Here is a 16183-nt window from a genome sequence, read left to right on the forward strand (position 1 = left end):
CTGCATGTCTCTGACTCATCTTATGATCAAGGTCAAAGCAGGCTTTTATCCTAACTCCCTCAACCCTGCTCAACAGACAGAACAGGTCTGACTAGTACATGGGTACAGGCGAAGTCTTCACATATGGATTGGTTCTTAGTAAGTATGTTATTCTTTAAAAAGCAATATCTTCTTCCTCAAAACAGTTTTCCACCATGAGTTCGGATTGAAGGCAATTCTTGAACAGACCTGTACACTACGGCCTATCTGTTCCCCTTATGAATGGAACAGCTAGCATTCTGCAATTCTTCTAGCCAGAAGACCATGGCTGCAACCCATGACTTTTTCAACTACTAGACCTTAATATAAACTATTCATTCACATGGCATATCCTTCCCAAGGAAGCGGATATTAACTCCTCTGCTCCAAGACAAATTCTGTGTTCCCCAATGACATATCACCAGTTGTAAGGTTCTTTCCCTGGCAATTTCAACCAGTTAATTTACACCTCTTCATTGACCTCTATCTTGAGGGTTTGTTTTTTTTTTTGTTTTTGTTTTTGTTTTTTTTGTTTTTTTTTTTTGCTTGGTTTATATATGAATATCTGGGAACCTTGTCTTCTTTAGCTTTGGGATATTCAGAAAATTTAGTGTAGCATCTTGCAGATGCAGAGCAAGTTGGATGCTATTTATACTACTGATGCCACAGCATCTGACTGTAGTATTGAATCTACTATTTGGAATTATGACGTTGGATCTGATCTTTGAATCCACCAGCCTCCCTTGCATTCCACAAACCCATCCACGGCACAGATAATATAAGAGAGACTTATTTATTCTTCATCCCAAAGCTGTCTAAATCTTCTTAGTTAAAGGAGAATATCTCAGGAATCACTTCTCTTATTCTGGTTAAAGAAGTCTTCTCTGTACTCTAGACTTGGTACTGTCCATAGTGACCTAATGGAAAGAAAATCAGACTTAAGTTGGGATGACTTCATTAATGTGCTATGAATTTTCTCAGAACTCTCAAAAAGAAAGACGATTTCCAAAGCCATTATGGATAATCACAACGGACACTGAAGTGGACCCTATATCATCAGAAATAATATTTTAAAAAGAAACTTTGGTATTAAAGATAGTATTGGAAGCATACAGACATGAACCAATACCGACTTCAATTGAGACAAAATGGTCTTTTTATTTAGCAAAGCTATTGATAAAAATCCACAGGATTAAGGATTAAAAATAAAGAACCGGAAAACTGGCAAGAAATAAAATCCACAGGCCAATATCCAGGACTGAGAGTTTGCCTTAACAGTTCAGAGGAGACCCTGAATCTCACCTTAGAGAACTAAGTGACACATGACTGTAAAAGCACTTGTACCTCGGGAGCAGACCAGTCACACTGATTATAAACAAAGATGTCAACTGGCAAGCAGTATTCAACATGAATAATTTAATCTAGGATTAGCAGAAGGCAGCTTCCACGTAACTTCTTGATGAAAAAACCAACTACAGAGCCTCAGAGGACGTTTCCATGTGTTATAGTTCGGGGCTTTGCTCTTGGAAAGAGAAGAACCTGGCTCAGTTTCTGATGCTAACACCCGAGAGCCCTGGCCACCTGCTTGGTGATTCAGAAGCCCAGTCTTCCTGTGTTTTAAGTTAAAAATGTATAAATATAAAAAGATTGAGATGACTTTTTAATCTCCCACACAGATTTCTGTGTGTGCATGTGTGCCAGTGTGTGGGCAGATGCCCATGTGCTTGGGTGTGCCTGTGAAGACCAGGGTGAGCCTCAAGTGTAATTTCTCAGGAGCTATCCACTTTGATTTTTGAGACTGAGTCACTCATTGAGACCTGGTTCTTGACAATTAAGCCATAGGGATCCACCCTTCCCACTCTTCCTAGAGCTGGCGTTTTAAATATGTGCCACCAAGCTCAGTCAACTCAGGTCCTCATGTCTGCATGACAGACACTCTACTAAAGGAACTGTCTTCCAAAGCCCTGAAACCTGCACATTTGGTAAATGTATCTGTACTTTCGGGCCATGTGTAGTAAGGTGTCTCAAAAATAAACAAACAAATAAATAACCTGTTCTTGCTTTAATGGACCCAGAGATCATTAAGTCTCTGCAGGCTGGAGAGATGGCTCAATAGTTAAGAGGGTAAGCTGTTCTACCAGAGGATTTGGGATCTAGTCTGAACACATATACAACAGCTCACAACCATCTATAATGCCAATTCCAGAGGATCCAGTAGACACCCTGCTTTCTGACCTCAAACAGGGACATATATGCAGACAAAACACCTACACACACTTGTTTAAATTAAAATTAGATAAATGTAAAGGGTCTAAAAAGATGACTTAGAAAGGAAAGGACATGGGTTCAATTCTCAGGACCCACATGATAGCTCACAGATTCCTGTTCCAGGGAATCAATGCCCTCATCTGACATAAATTTAAAAAAATGTTAACAAACATAGTATGTCTCTCTATTTATTTGGTCATCTTCAGAAATCTCAGAAGTATTTTTAATATAAAAGACTTGGTAGATTTTTAAGTACTTTATGTTTGATGGAAATTTTGTAAATAGAATTTCAACTATTTTCTTGCTTGTGGTTTCCATATAAAATCTATTTGTCATATATTAAATTATGTTTTTATACCATACATACATATATTATAAATACATGTTAAGATTTTTCTTTCCTGTTTTATTGAGATGAGGGGCTAACCTAATTGATTTTTAGATATTAACTAAGTCTCACATGCCTGTAATAAATCTCACTGATCGTGGTGAATAATTTTTTTTATGCATTGCTGTTTTGGGTTTGTTAATGTTTTGCTAAGTATTTTTTATCTAAGTTTACAAATGATGCTACTTTCTGGTTTTCTCTTTTTGTATTGTCTTTTTTGAAGATTTATTTATTCTTATTTTTTAAGGAGATAGGATGTGAGATTTGTTAGTGAACATGATTTGGTAGGGTATGAGAGAGCAGTGTGGAAGCCCTCAGGAATATGGGGCTCTCCACTTGTCCAGGGGCCATTATTTGGGGATTGGAGGAATGAGCTGCTTCTCAGCGACTGCCTTCAAACTCACCTGCTTTAAATTTGGTGAGGCCCCACTTCTTTGAGCTGGGGATCTTCCATAGGCCAGGAAACTTGAACGTGTGCTCTCTACAGAGCCTCAGTCACGTGTTCCTTATTCCGGTCCAGATGGACATAATGATCCAGCCAATGCGCACCCCGGCCACTGTGCCCTGGGGCTTCACAAAGGCACCACACATACCTGTCAGCCCCAGCACAGGACAACATCTTGTTGTTGTGGATGATATGGAAAGGGTGGACTCTCGCTCAGATATGAAAGCCAGCATTGCCACAACTCCTTACCGTGTATTTGTTGGCCCAAATTCGGGCAGCCTCCGGTGCTTCAGAAGAAAGCTATTCATTCTCATCTGACACCACGTGGCCACAAAGTAGGAATTCAACTTCTGCCTTCTTCCGTCCCAAGTCAAATAAATGCGGATCTTACCACCACGGACACCTCAGAAGAAGCCAGACTTGTTCTTACAATACCAGTAGCTCTGGGTGGGAAGGCAGCCCATGGTGACAAAGATTGTCAGGGGTCACTGTGTGGGAGGAAAAGAAGACCATTTATTATTTTTATGTGTGTGTATGTGTATATATATATGAACTTGTATGAGTTTATGTGCACTGGATATGTTCAGGTGCCCACAAAAGACAGAAGAGAGCATTGGATCGCCTGGACCTGGAGTTCTGGACCTGGAGTTTTAGGCAATTGTTCTGCTACGTGCGTTCTGGGATTTTGAGTCCCTCTGCGAGAGCAGTAAATGGTCTCAATCACTGAGCCATCTCTCCAGCCTCTTTTTCTACTATATTTGTCTGGATTTCATAATGGCGTCATAACTTTAAAGATGGAGACTAGTTTCTCTCTTATTTTGTTACTTTTCAGTGTTCCTCAGTGATGCCTGCTCTTTTCTTTACATTCTTCCCTTTGCTTTGAGTTTCTTTGTTTGGTTGTTTTTGTTTGTTTGGTTGGTTGGTTAGTTTGGTTTTTTTTTTTTTTTTAATTTCTTATAGTTTTTCTGATAAAATGTAGTTATCAGTCAAGTGTGGTGATACACACCTCTAGCACCAGCACTTGGGAGGCTGAAGCAGGATGATCATGAGTTCAAGGCCATACCCAACCACACAGCAAGCCTGGGGCCAGCCTCGGGGAGGTAAGACCCTGTCTTATAAACAACAGCAACAATAAAAATGCCATGACTGCTTTTAGAGCTTCCCTTCATTCTGATTTCACTTTCCTGCTATCTCTCGTCCTCTGCACAAGGCTCCGGCCGCACCCCATAGTCCATGTACTCGTTTATACGGAATTCAAGGTATTTTCTCTTGACTCTTCCACTTTGAGCCAGGAACTACTTGGAAGTACGTGTTTAAGCTACGCGTGTTAGTAAAGTTCCTGTTATACTTATGCCGCTGGTTTCTACATTAATTCTTTTGCGAAACATTCTTTGTAATTTCAAGTTTTTTACTTGGTGTACTGGGAATTGAATTAGAGCCTTGAGGTGCTGTATTTCCATCCCTCCTGTTGAACACACTGAGGTCCTTCTACACCTAGGATATGGCCTGTCTTGATGAAAGTTCAATAGACTCTGTGCTCTTGTATTCCATGGCAGGGGTGTCCAAACTTTGGCAATGTGACATGACATTATCTACAAATGTGTTGGGCTGGATTCAGATTCACAGCAGTTCAGGGACACATGCAATTTTAACTATAGAATGATGTAATTTTTATCAATCACCAAATGTTTTTTATAGGAATCTGTGGGCACAAGGATACGCTGCCATGTCTATGATGTGGTTGCTTTTTTTTTATAGTCCTTTTTTCTCCTTGATTCGACAAGATTTTATATATATATTACCTTCTCACTTGAAAATGTGAGCCCAGCTTTCCTCCTGTTCTGGGGATTCAAACTCAGGTCCCCACACTTGTAAGTGCCTGACTCAATGAAGCGTCTTCTCACCCTCTAACTTTCTGATTAAATTTTGTTAGTGTTTACTTGGATTTTGTGTTTCTCATTGTTATGCTCTTGTGGTACTTATTCTCCTTTCTACGTGTTTGGATGTACTGTGTTTTTCTTATGTTCGCTTCAGGTATGTATAACACCACTGACAATGAGGTACAATGAGGTAACAATTTGAAGTTGTATTTTCCAACTAAATGTTGTTGTAGTTTGGGCCCACAAATTTTGACACATTATATATTCCTTATTGTATAGTTTAAAACACTAAGTTTTCTGGTGATTTCTAACTGACACATGAATCATTCAGAAGTATGCTAATTGACTTGTGAATGTTTGGAGCTTGCTTTTGTATTAATTTTTAATTTCGTTTTTTGGTTTTTCGAGACAGGGTTTCTCTGTGTAGTCCTGGCTGTCTTGGAACTTGCTCGGTAGACCAGGCTAGCCTCGAACTCAGAAATCCACCTGCCTCTGCCTCCCAAGTGCTGGGATTAAAGGCGTGTGCCACCACTGCCCGGCTAATTTTTAATTTCTAAAAAAAAAATACTTTATATAATGAAAATTTTCTAAATCTATGGAGACTCATTAACCTAACTTTGATAATGTGATGTATGGCCTTTATTTATTTGTTTATTTATTTTTGTCAGTTGATTGTAAGTCCTGGAAAAGAGGTGTGCTCTTTAGTTTCTGGTATATCTTACAAATATCAGCTAAGTCAACTTAGAAGATGATGCTATTTAAATTTTCCAATTCTTTATGTATGAGAGGTGTCTAATTTTTTCTATCAATTGATATAAGGTCTTAAAACCTGGTACTATAAGCATGTAATTGTCTTTTTCCCTTTAATTCTGTTGGTTTTTCTTCATGTATTTTTAAGCCTAGAAGTAGGAAACAGCAAGATATAGATAAAAAAAAAATTCAAATCTTGGTAAGGTCAGGCATGAAGTAATATTGAGATTATTAATTTTCATCTCTATTAAGTAATGACTGCACGAACAGCAATAGCAACATTATCATGCTGGTTTTCTCTCATGCTGTAAGGATTTATTACAAGAAAAATAGTGTTATCAGGAGAATCTCCAGGCTCTTCCAGAACAAAATATCATTAGACAGAGTGTAGATGAGATCTTTTACAGAAAACAGTTAAAAATATATAAACACAAGCAGGAGGTATCATAATCATTATCATTATAAAATTAGAGAGAAAATTCTTTTCCAACCACATCCATTCAAGAGCAGGTTGTTTTCTCTCCAAAGCCTTTAGTTTTAACAAAGCTGATCAGAGCTGTTTTGAAAGCTACATACAGAGCCATCACTGTGCTGCTGAATGGATGGGAACACTTCTGTTTTCTCTTTGAAGGTGCTGGGGACTTTAAGCAGGCAACACGTGGGCCAGACAACCACTCTATCAACTGAGCCATACATCCCTAACCCTGAAAACACTTTTATGTGGGGAAAATAAAGGGGGAAATATTCTGAAAAATCACTAAAGGTAGAGTGTGTGGAATATACCATGAAGAAGGAGAAAGAATTGTGTACCCCGATGATCAGAATATATCAATAATAAGAAGGAATGTCATTAAACAATACATAATGAAGGGTGGGTTTTTTGTTTGGTTTTTGGCTCTTGTTTTTTAAGACAGGGTCTCTCTATGTTGCCGTGGCTGTCTAGGAACTTGCCATGTAAACGGGGCTGGCCTCAAACTCACAGAGATCCACATGCCTCTGCTTCCCAAGTACTGAGATTAAATGTATGTGCCACCACACCCAGCCCAAATGGATTGTTTTTAAAGCAGCCAACTCCACAGGGGCATGTGTATGTGTGTGAGTTTATTTGCACACCCATCTGTCAAGAATGAAATTATTAAGTATAGACAGCTGTGCAGGTGAGGACTTACAGAAAGGCAAGACTGGGAAGCAGGGAGACAAGGAATAGGTTTGAATCTACTTTTTATTTGCTACAGTTTTGTGTCGTTTCTGTTTTCTTCTATAGTCAACAAGTATATATAGTCAACATGTACAATATGTATTATAATATATGTATAATATGTATACATATAAATATGTATAGCTATGTATAGCTATATTTTAATTTTTAATAATCATAGGCCTAAATATGATAAATTCACACTAAAAAAGGTTAAACTTTCAAATATTGAGATAGGATAAAACTTTGAAGCATGGTAGTGAGGAATTCCTTATGAGTTTTCAAGGCAATATAGACTTCTGTATATAATAAGTGTTGCTCTAGCTGGAAGCCTCAATTCCCATGCAACAATAATAATATAAGACAGCTAACACTGACTGGCATTCATCCTATGTCTGACTCTATTTTAAGTGCCTTTGTGTATTAATTCACAACAATTCTATAAAGTAAATACTGTAACTCTCTCTGGCTGCTGGAAACATGTGTACTGGATCACTTAGTCCAAATCATTGAGAAGATAGCAGGGGTAGACTGCTATACCTGGCTCTTTGGCTCCAGAATCTGTGCCCAAGACTTCCACAAATGTCCTCTTAGAAATAAGCTTCCTGGGAGCTAGAGAGATTGCTCTGATGTTAATAGTGTGCCCTGCCCTTCCAGAGCTTCGGTTCCTTCCTACCATTCAATTCATTGCAGCCTGTGACTCCAGTTTCAGAGGATAAAGTGCCTCTTTTGGCCTCTGCAGACGCCTACACACACATCACACATAGATAGATGATAGATAGATAGATAGATAGATAGATAGATAGATAGATAGAGATAATTTTTTAAAAATCAAAAGTAAAGTCTAAAAAAGAAAGAAACAACAGCCAGAAAATGGTGGTGCATGCCTTTAATCCCAGCACCAGTAGACAGAAACAGGTAGATCTCTGTGATTTTGAGGCCAGCTACCTTCCAAGAAGAAAATCAGATTTGAGACTTGGTCATGGAGAGAGAGGCCCATACTGTAAGATATGGGTGTGAAGTCTCAAGAAAGCAAGCACAAAATTCAAAGCATTTTGGCAAGGCAAAATTTTTTACTTCCTCAAAAGACCACATAACAATGTCATATCAAGCAATCGAATCTGCTGGGCAGAGCAGAGAGGACATGGGATTGAGGACTGGGATTGTACTTCCAATGCAGAGGGGTCTTGTGCCTCGCTGTGAGTGGTCAGAGTTTGGCCTCACATCCTTATGTGATTACCTGATTTAAAGCAATAAAGTTGATACAGGGAATGCAGTTTTCTGCACAGAGGGCAGCCTTCAGTACATATTCTGGTTTCAAGAAGTACTGACCCTGGAGGAATTTGATTTCTGCAAAGCAGCTGATTTACAAATTTTTTGTTGTTGTTGTTGTTGTTAAATGAAGTTTTCTAAGGATGGAGAGATGGGTCAGTTGGTTAACTCCAGTTCTAGGGTATCTTACATCTTCTGCACTCTGTGGGCAAAAGGCATGCATGTGGCCCACAAACATACATATAAGCCCAACACTCATACACATAAAATAAAAATATCTTTAAAATAGAGTTCTGTCTTATTCAACCCTTTGATAGAAAAGACAGTGCATTACATTTAAATTTGTCACAGTCACCAAATCATTCCAAACTCAACCTCCATGCATTTCTGTCTGTTTGCAAAAGCCTAGACAGTACCAATACAGTCAAAATGCATCACCCACTGGCTTGCTAGGGTCCCCAGCCTCTTCTTCCAAATTGATACTTCCCTGTACTCATCCCTCTGACTGTTTGCTTATTGATGTATTTTCTACCCAGTAGATTGGAGGTTTAGGAAACCACCCTTCTTGTCACTTTTGAGAGACAGTGAAGTATTATCCTTTCACTGGCATAGAACAAGTATAAAAGTTTAGTTTTCTTTTATTAAAAAGGAGTATCTTATTCACTATTCTATTGCTGAGAAGAGATACCACAACCAACACAACTCCTATAAAATAAATTACTTAATTGGGGGCTTGCTTACAGTCTCAGAGGTTTAGTCTATTATCATCATGGCAGAGAGCATGGTGGCACACAGGTAGACTTGATGCTGGAAAGTAGCTAAGAGCTACATTATGATCCATAAACTAAGAGAGACTCTGGGCATGGCATGGGTTTTGAAACTTCAAAGCCCACCCCCAGTGACACATTTACTCCAACAAAGCCACACCCCCTAATCCTAATCCTTTCAAATAGTGCCACTCCCTGGTGAGTAAACATTCAAATCTATGAGCCTATGGGGAACATTCTTTTTCATGGGGAAAATGGCTTGGTCATTAAAATGCTTGTCACATAGCACAAAGAGCTAAATTTGGATACTAAACTCCCATGTAAAAGCCAGGCATGATGACACATACCTGTAATCACAGAACTGGAGAGGTAGAAAAGGACAAATTCCTGGGGCTTACTGGCCAGTCAGTGTCATTAGAATTTTGGTTTCTTTTAAAACAGAAATGTCATGGGAATATGTTTTTGTTTTAATCTCAGGTGTGGGATATGGGTCTGTTTCAGATTGTCCACAGCAGCTGACTATGATTTGGCCCGTGCTCTGGCAGGGGCATGATTTTGCCAGCTGCAGATAGTTTTTGCAAGTATATGACATTTGCAATTCTAGGAACTCTTGAGAGGGTATTATATAAATGCAAGAGCCTGAAGAGGGGGTTGGCTGCTGCTGCTCCTTCTACTGCTGGTGCTTTTTGATGGTTGCTAGTTGCTGTTTGGAGATATCTTGATGACAAAGATCAAAATTGCCCCAAGGTACTACATGCCCCTAATCAGCAGGAAGTGGTCTAATAAGATCAAAGCCCCCTTTCCTTTTCAGTCTTCTTTTTCTCCATCCTAGTATTGGGGGGCTGGAAGGGATAAAGGTGGAGAAGGATGGTAGAAATAGGAACCCAAAAAGTAGCCACAAGTCTGGCTATAACTCAGTCTAGCCCTCTTGGCAAGTTCCAGGCTCAGTGAGAAACCTTGATGCAAAGAAAGAAAGAAAGAAAAAAGAAAGAAAGAAAGAAAGAAAGAAAGAAAGAAAGAAAGACAGAAAGGAAGGAAGCCAGGAAGGAAGGAAGAAAGGTAGGGAGGTAGGTTGGTTGAGGAGGGGCCAGTAAAATGGCTTAGCTTGTAAAAGGTACTTACCACACATTCCTGCTGATCTAGGTTCCATCTCTGGGATTCACATGGCAGAAAGAGATTAACTCTCTCAAGTTGTTCTATGACCTCCACAGCTCTATATTCACACATTACATAAACATATAAACAAACGGCACACTATTTCTTTTCTAAACTTTAATAAATAAGGTGAAGAGTGATTAAGAAAGATACCCAACATTGATCTTTGACCTCTATATACCCCCACACATGTGTATATGAACAAGTTCCTAGACATAATACACACACACACACACACACACACACACACACACACACGCATACACGCACATGCGCGCGCGCTCGCACGGAGGAGCCACTGAGGGATAGAATAAATTTTAAAACTAAAATGTCACTTTCCTATTATTTCTTTCATCTAAAGAAAATCTCCACAACTACCAAGAGACCAGGTTCCTGGGATTCTTATATCTCCTTGCTGCAAGGCTCCCAAGAGTCAGTGGTTTCACTACAGCTTCCCAAAGGAGACAACAATTCTCAACCCTAGATATAATTACAGAGAGAGAGAGAGAGAGAGAGAGAGAGAGAGAGAGAGAGAGAGAGAGAGAGAGAGAGAGAAATCAGGACTCTACCGAAAACCAATTCCATCAGAATCTCTGGAGGTATCATCCAAGCAACAATATTATTTAAAGCTCCCCCAGTGCCCTTCATGAAGTGGAAAATCATTTCCCTAAAATTATATGTGACCTTGTTGTTAAAATATCCCACTTTCAAAATGATAGAATCTGGAGCTCTATGCAAATGTAAAGTGCATGTGTCAAGCTGTTTCAACTCATCAATGCTGAAGCCAGGAATGTGTCAAATCCAGTTCAAAGAGCACGTGAGGAACTAAATATTTATAGGCAATGTTAGTATAAGGTTGTTGTGTTAGGTACAAAACTAATTAATGTCATTTCCTGAAGCAAGTTATAGATTCAGTGAAATCCCTATCCACATTCTAAGCCTTGGTTGGTTGGTTGATTGGTTTGTTGTTTATTTGTTTGTTTGTATTTGTTTTGAAAAATGGGGCGGGGGGGATCTTAAAACTCTTCTGGAATTGTAAGGGAAGCCAAGTCATCCAAACAATGTTGGAAAAGCAGAGGTTGAAAGGCTCCCCACATTTGCAAATCTCAACTCTTACTGTAAAACTATACAAACTAAAAGGCGGTGGGTGTGGAACTGCCATAAAGACAGACATTTCGATGGAATTAAATTAAAGGTGCAGATATAAACCTATTTCTCTACAGATATTTGAGTGAGAATATAGCAGTCTTTCCAAACAGCTGACACCAAGACAATTTCATATGCAAACAAACGAACAAAAGAAAGCCAAGGTGGGGCAAGGAAAGTTGTTCAGTTGCTTAGCTTATCTGGAGCTCTGGGGTGCAGTTCCCAGCACTGCACACAGGTAATTCCAGCATTTGGGAAGTGGAGGCAGTAGGATCAGATGGCCAAGATCATTTTCAGCCACAAAGCTAGTTGAAAGTCGACTGAGGTTATTATGAGACCCTGTCTCAAAAGAAGGAAGGTGTGAGCAGGAGAGACAGCTCGGTAACTGAGACGCAAGTTCAACTTCCAGCATCAACAAGGAGGAGCTGACAACTGCCTGGAACACAGTTCAAGGACACACATGAGGCCGGCCATAATCTTCCCCAAAAGAAAAATAAGTGTTCAGAAAGTTGTGGGGGAATGGGAATTCCCATTCACTGCTGGCAGGAATGTTAAATGCCATAACTGCGAGAGATATACATACAGACAGACATACAGACAGACAGACAGACAGACAGATCACCTTGTTTTCAAGATCTAGATTTTTTTTTCTACCTTCCGACTCTGCTCAGACTTCATTTGTACTGACGGATACTTTCACCCTAATATATTGAAAGTGGGAAAGGGATGTACATTTGTTTACTGTCTGAAAATTGGTTTTGGCCTTTATACAAATTTACTCAGTTCTTCCCAATAACCACCTGACCCTCTGTGTGGGTTTATCTGGCTACCCACTTATCTAGAGTTTGTGTTTATCTCTGTCTGCACTGGGGAAGGCAGAAGCATTCTTCAGTCTGACTGCAAAGCTGGGTTCTCAGCCCTTTGAGAGCAAAGCAAACAGCTTCCCCAAGGCCACTTTCCTCACAAGGCAGACTGGGCGGGTGGGGGGGGGAAGGGGGGGAAGGAGAAGAGAGTTGGAGAAAGACAGAGGCAGGGGATGAAGAGAGGATGTCAGAAAGGAGACAGTAGACACACTGGGGTGTTCTTGCCTGAAATTTCCATTATACTAAACATTTTGGGCATGACAGTTTCCTTTGAGAATTTAAAGTACGCTCAAGACTATTTCTACAGGAGAACACACATGGAAACATGAACTTGAAACTTCACAGATATTTCACATGATTTGGGACTTCAGAAACATTTTTTTTTTTTTTTTTTTTTTTGGTTACAAGTCCTACACTGGGTCTCTCCCAAAGCCAGCTGAAACGTCCTGGGTAAAACACTTTAAAATGTTCATTGCAAAGCTGAGGATGTAATTCAGTGAGGAGAGTGCCTGTGTAACATGATCAAAGCCCTGGGTTAGACCCCCAGAACTGTCTAGACTAAGCATGGTGGTGGGAACCTGTCGTTCCGTTCCGGGACTTGGGAGTGAAAAGCTAAAGACTCAGAGGCTCCAGGTCATCCTGCACTACAGCATTCAGTATGATATGACCAACCCAACTGTAAATAAAACCTCCAGTCTTTAGCTTTCATCTTTTTAGAAAGATCCACAGAATACATGAAATTGCTGCCTTTGTAAGTTTTTTGTATGAAGGAATCCAATTGTGAACAGGCAGGAAAACATCAAAGAAGATCCGTCTTCACAGAGTTCCTCGCCTCCGCTGTGTTATTTTAACTAATTAGCCAACTACTGTTAAAAGACGTTCATTTTGAAAACCTTATTTATTTTGCTCTGCCACATTGATTTACCCAGTACCACTCTTATGTGCGTAGATTACTGGTTAATGAAGTCTAGAACGGCTTACCCAGCATGCACTGGAGATCTAGACTGAAAACGCAATGTGCCCTACCAACTTCTAACTGAAATTAATCGTATTCAGTTTTTTCTCAGCTTGACTACTTTTTATAGCCTTTCTACCCCTCCCATTCAAAAACTCATTATTTTCATCTGCTAATTTACTTTTTTTAATTACTTATTCAGCCACAGTAGCACACCAGCATGCAATGGTTCCAGTAAACCTTGGGCTATTTCACAGGAAATGAAAGATGTCAGGATGGTATTTTTTGAGGAGGGTCTAAAGTTAAAAATAAGGTTTACTATACATGTACCATTAAAGGCGATAAATCTCTTGACTTTAATTAAGAACATAATAGCATCAAATGTCATGGAGATTCCTTCTTATGCCACTTGTATCATTATGAAATCTAAAGTAGAATTTATGGTCTTTTTTTTTTTCATTTTCTTTCTTTCTTTCTTTCTTTCTTTCTTTCTTTCTTTCTTTCTTTTTTAATGTCATAGATTGAATAAACAATGCTTCTGCAAAACTGAGAAAAGAGCTACAACACTAAGTCTGGTGTTCCATGCTGAGCACTGGCCAGTACAGTGAGGTGCACGACAGAGTCCCCCAGTGAGCCTTCTGCTTATTTGCCTTCCTCTTCTTCAAACTGGGTAAAGGGTCAAGGTGACACTTTTCTCCTAGGATTTCTCCAGTTTCAGCACACACAGTGGAGCATCCCCAAGCAAAAGCACCCCAAGCCCAAGTTTTGAAAACAACTGTCCCCATCATGTTTGTAACACACTCCAGAAAAAAAAAAAAAATTGTTTTAATATGCTCAACTTAAAACACATTGACGACCAGAATGGAAATTGCGTGAATAGTATGTCAGAAAAGCCTCAAGGCAGGAAGGCTCATTTGCATTGGCATTTACAATGGAGAAAATTTACATATTACTTGTGAAATTAAAGACTTTTTAAAAAAGAGGCAGATTTGGAAATCTGCCTATCAAATGTTAATCTGAGAATAGCAAAGAATAGAATTTTTCTGCCGCTCGGGTTTGTTATTGTTTCTACATTTGAATTATATTCTTTGGAACACATAATAAATGTATATAAAATTCAAAAGGAAGGCAAACTTTATACACATCTCCCTCCCACTTCATTCCCAACCATTCGACTGCCCCAACAATAATTAATTTCTAGGCTACCGTTGAGAGAGTTTAAGCAAATACAAACGAAGAGCTAGAGTTTTTAGTAAGTAAACGGTGGTTAAGAGAAAGTTGGAAGGCTGCTTGGCCCTAACCTGGGGCAAAGGTTGGAAAAGCGTGCTCTGTTGCTGACTCTAGGGTTGAAGGGCACAAGACAGCCAAGTTGGCAGGGCAGGGCAAGCACACAGACACAGCTGGAAGAGTTTAGAGGCTGCAGAGAACCCCTGGAGGTCCGAAAGATCAGAGCAAAGGACAAGGAAAAACAGGTGGAGCCAGCAAATAAATTTGCTTTCCTTAGAAAAGCACAAAATTTTAAGAACGTGGGCCAAGCCTGGCTCAGGTCTTTAATCCCTGCACTCTGGAGACAGAGACAAGCGGGTCGCTGAGTTCCAGGCCAGCCAGGTCTTCAGAGTGAGTTCCCGGACAACCAGGACTATGCAAAGAAACCCTGTCTGGAAGGGGGTCGGGGAAGAGGCGGAGGGGCAAAAGGAAGTGGACTCGGCTCATATCAGGAGGGAGACCAAGAAAGTCCTGAGAGGCAGTTCGGTTGCTGCCAGACCCAGGATAGAGAGAACAATGGGCAGAATAAAAGGTGTCTCCGTTCAAGACCTAACGGAGTTTCTGCCGAGACCGATGTCCATCTCCAACAAGGAACCACAAGCAAGGCTTTGAAAAAGGTAAATATCAGCAAGGGTGGCTACCTCCCCACCCCCACCCTCACCCCACCCTAATCCACACCCACTAAACTTCCTGATGCAGCCCAAAGGTTTCCAGATGGCAGGGACAGCCTTTTCCAAACGGCCCCGCCTCCTCCAATCAGGGCTCAGCACCCTGGTTGGCTTTTATAGAAGGCTGTTTCCCCCTCCCCGCCCCCCTCCCGCCCCCAGGAGTTATTTCTCACTCACCAAAACCCCTGGGAAAGCTTAACAGTCCTTCCTTACCCTTGTCTCTGCAGGCTGCCAGCACGCTGCTGGCAACTGTGTGTAGGTTCCCTTTCCTGAGCCAGGGAACGGAGATTCGGACTCTCAAGGGAATGACTTGCCCCACTGCATAGTTGATTCCAAGAAAGAAAAGAAAATTGCCAAGTCGTGCCCAGCAGGAGCCCTCTGATTTGGCTCTGTATTCGAGTATCAATGATGCCTAAGAACAAAAAAAAAAAAAAAAAAAAAAAAAAAAAAAAAAAAAACCCAAACCAGCCTAAATTTACTTCTTCCAGAAAGTGGTAAAGTTTTGCTTTTAACACTGGGACAGAGTTTCAAAGAATTTGCCTTGAGGCTGTTGGAAGTTTTCTAGTATCATTGTGAACTCCCTGTGACACGTTGCTAGTCTCCATAACAGAGGAAACAGCCACTGAGAAAACCAGCCCAAGTGGGAAACCATCAGTGACTGGTCATGTAACACTGTTAGTGCACCTTTAATAATTAGAGTACTTTATGTAGACGCAGAGATCTAGTGCTATAAAGAGATATTAAAGCCCTTTCCCAACCCATGCAAAATATCTACACAAGACAAAATAGAAACCATAGCTGTCAAAGTCACTTGTGACTCTTCTAATTCCTCCCAAATATTCTATTTTAATCTTCTTTTGTTGTGCTTCATTTAAGTGAATTCTATTAGATCTTATAAAATCTGGTTGTTTCTCTTCTCCCTTTATTTGCATATGATGAATGCTACTCCCTGTTAGAAGACAGTCTCTCGTTCTTGTAATGGCAGAATACGTGCACCATATGTCCATGTGTAGGCTTAGTTTTTTCAAAACCTACTTTTAATATGGGCTCTTAAATGCTTTAACCTCCCTTATAGCCCACCACTAATCAGAAGTAGTGGGAAAGAAAGGTTATTAGGATACAGGGAATGTGGACCTGTTCAGAA

The 16183-nt window shown here is 40.1% G+C and overlaps 1 long non-coding RNA gene across 1 annotated transcript; it reads right to left on the reverse strand.

Annotated features, from left to right (window-relative positions):
• Positions 1-797: 797 nt before the first annotated feature.
• On the reverse strand, positions 798-15343 carry LOC143441779 (uncharacterized). The gene is made up of 3 exons (XR_013109456.1): positions 15253-15343; positions 3369-3607; positions 798-935 (listed from the first exon to the last, which is right to left on the reverse strand). It is a non-coding gene; the product is annotated as an uncharacterized LOC143441779 (long non-coding RNA).
• Between the last annotated feature and the right edge of the window lie 840 nt (positions 15344-16183).

Source organism: Arvicanthis niloticus, chromosome 3, assembly GCF_011762505.2.
Source record: "Arvicanthis niloticus isolate mArvNil1 chromosome 3, mArvNil1.pat.X, whole genome shotgun sequence".
Classification (NCBI taxonomy): domain Eukaryota; kingdom Metazoa; phylum Chordata; class Mammalia; order Rodentia; family Muridae; genus Arvicanthis; species Arvicanthis niloticus.